We start from the raw sequence: 3,302 nt of genomic DNA, 5'->3' as shown, positions 1-3,302 counted from the left end.
CAAATCAACTCCCAAATCAATTAATACAGTTCCTATATCCTGTTGCCTATAGCATAGAACATGTCCATTTAGATATTTAAAATTTGACTTGCCTCATACTGATCATGCTGTCTTTCCTCAACTCCTTTTTGTCAAATAGTGTCCTGTGTTGGGACACTTCAGTACGTAAGGAAGATATCCTCCATATGTCATGACATCCTGAATTTCCTCACTTCTTTTTGCCAAATTTTAGCTGGAAGAGTGAAAGGGGGAAGCTGAAAATGGTGGTGACCAAGAGTGGTTAGGGCATGTATATGTAAGAATGTGGTTTGATGGTTGGACATGTGGATGAATGAATAGCTGGAAGCCTCTGCAGACCTCAGATTTTTTTCCCAGCAAGTCTGTAAGTATATCCCATACTGAAAAAAAAATCAGGGATATCACATGCTAGGAAAGAAAAAAAATTCATCTCCTCTTAATTTTATTATTATTGGTGGTGGCCCAACATCTTCTCAGTCCTGCAGACTTTGAAAAATCAAGTCATTTTAAACTCTCTTTTCTACCCTCAAAGTCATTCTGTCATTGTGTTCTTGTTCCCTCATAGCTTCCCTTAGATCTCTTCCTGGTCTGTCTATCTCATCTCTATTCACAGAGCTTCTCTGTCTCCTCTTTGCTTTTAGGATAAATAAAAATGTCTCTCTTTGATATTTAAAGACCTTCACAGTTTGACTCCAGCTTATGTCTCCATGCTGATTGCACATTACAACCCTCATGTACTCTGGTTTTTTTCCAGCCAGAATGGCTTACTTGCTGTCCCCTGTGGGTGACATTCCACCTAGATACCAATGGACAGACTCCCTTGCATAGAATGCTCTCCCCTTACCACTGCTTCTTGGAACATTTAGCTCTCTCTTCGAGGCTCTTTGAGGGGAGGGACCATTTCATTTTTGTCTTTTTTCTAGAGCCTAGCACAATCCTTGGCAAATTTTATTCCCTTTGTAAATGCTTGTTGATTGAATGATCTGTATTTCTAATGCTTGGCATAATGCCTGGTATAGAGTAAAAGCTTAACCCTTGTTAAATTGAAGTCCATTGGCAACAATGGGGAACAATGACCTAGTTTTATATGTGTACCACGATTGGCCAACGGGGCCATGTTTCTATAAGTATACACAGAGTGCAATTCCCTATGTGGAAGAGGCTAGGGACCCCATTTCCCCAAGAGTTGTGATGACATGTAATAGAAGTGCCTTGGAAGGACTGCAACATGTGTGGACATCTTTAAAATTGATTCTTTGGTGAGGAAGAGCTTTCTTGCTTGGTTTGGGATGCATTCAAAAGGTCTGGCCAAACAGAACCTCAGCTGAATCCTTCTTTCTAGAGCGCTTTCTGTGAGGTAACACTATAAAGGGGGAGACCCTCTCCCCAATGAAGGCTGACATATGGCTTTGTCAAAATAGGCCTTGGTTCTTTGCTCAAAGTTCTTTTATTTTCAGTGAAGGAGATGAATCTGGAGGCTGCAACCTTGTGAGTTTCAAAAGGTCAGGAGAATAGATCACCTGAGGTCCAGGACTTAAGAACAATTACATGCCTATTTTTGTAGCCAGCCCAATATCGATGTTCTGAGGCCTTTAGGACCTAGCTTTAGCTGAGACAAAGACACATCCTGAAGTGATGGTGCATAAGGACATGAACATAGTGGGACCAATGCTATGTAGAAACTATCTTAAGTCTGAGCCCATTCTGTAAAGAGACCAAAGTGTTATAAGGGGAGAGAATGTGCCCTGGAGGTCTTGGTGGGGCGGGGGGGAGGGGGAAACTGTGTCTTTCTGGTTTTTTTTTTTTTTTGCCATATCTTCAAGGTAAATTATCCCTTTATAAAGTGATGCTAGTTAGTACAGGAGGTGGAAGAAGAGTGGAAAAATAGAAGTCAAATTACAAAGGACTTTAAAAGCCAAATAGAAGATTTTACATTTGATTCTAGAAGAAAGAGGGAGCCACTGGAGTTTGTTGACCAGTGGGGAGGGTGAGGTAGTCAGACCTGTAGTTTAGTAAGATTCCTTTGATAGATGAATGTAGTATGGACTGGAGCAGGGAGAGACTTGAGGCAGTGGCACTAAATCAGCAGTCTGTTGCAATAGTCCAGATGACAGTGTCAGAGGAGAGGAGAGGGCATATAGGAGACATATTATGAAGTAGAATAACAGGACTTGGTGTCTGATTGGATATGGGAGGCTAGAGAGAGTGAAGGGTTGAGGATGGCATCTAGTTTGTGAGTCTGGGTGAGTGGGAGGATGGTGGTACCCTCAAAAGGAATAGAAAGTTTCTGAAGAGGGCAGGGTTATAGAGGAAAGATCATAGGAGTATGTGTAAGTGGTAGAGAAGAAGATAGGGAGAGACTGAAGATTAGTGAGAGAGTAGGAATGATAGAGAGTGCAATCTTCTGGAGAAGAAGGGGTGGAATGAAATCACAGCTATTCTTGGTGAGAAGGACCACTTTTTCTGTGTGGCTGGGTGAAGGAGAGAGTGGGGCAAGGCATCTATCTGAGTAATGTCAGATGAGGAGGAGGGCAGAAGACAGGGTTCTCCATGAATGGCCTCAAGTTTTTCAGTGAAATAGGAGACAAAGTTCCTAGCTGAAAGAAGTTGGGAAGGGGAGACAATCATGGGAGGTTTGAGGAAGGCTGAAAAGGTTTGGGAAAGCCACTCCTATGAGTGCAATAGTAAATCAATTGTTGTTCAGTCTTTTTTTTTTCAGTTGTGTCTGACTCTTCATGACCCCATTTGAGGTTTTCTTGGTAAAGATGCTGGAGTGGTTTGCCATTTCCTTCTCTAGTTCAATTTACAGATGAGAAAACTGAGGCAAACAGGGTTAAATGACTTGCTCAGGGTCACACAGCTAGTAAGTGTCTCAGGCTAGATTTGAATTCAGGCAGATGAGTCTTCCTGATTCGAGACCCAGTACTCTATCCACTGTACCACCTAGCTTCACCTCCACCCCCAATCCCCTCCAACTCCCCCTAGTAAATCAATTAAGAAGGTGTGAAAAATTGCTTTGCCCCAGTGAGGGCCAAATTGTGGTTATATAATATAAATGTGTACTGGACTCAGTATGATTTCAAGATTCTCCAGCTTCATCATCAGCAGGTGAGTAGGAGTGAAGGTAACAGATGGTGACGGTAATCCAAGGCTGGGGTTTAGCAGGACAATATGGGCAATAGGATTAGGGGGCAAGGGACTCAAGAGATGAAGGGCATTGGCTTGAGATAGGGAAAGAGTATAGCTCTTTTATGGGTGATGGCCTGGAAAAGAACTGAGGGGTA

The sequence above is a fragment of the Trichosurus vulpecula genome, chromosome 3, assembly GCF_011100635.1.
Source record: "Trichosurus vulpecula isolate mTriVul1 chromosome 3, mTriVul1.pri, whole genome shotgun sequence".
NCBI classification, from domain to species: Eukaryota; Metazoa; Chordata; class Mammalia; order Diprotodontia; family Phalangeridae; genus Trichosurus; species Trichosurus vulpecula.
This window is presented reverse-complemented; position numbering follows the sequence as displayed.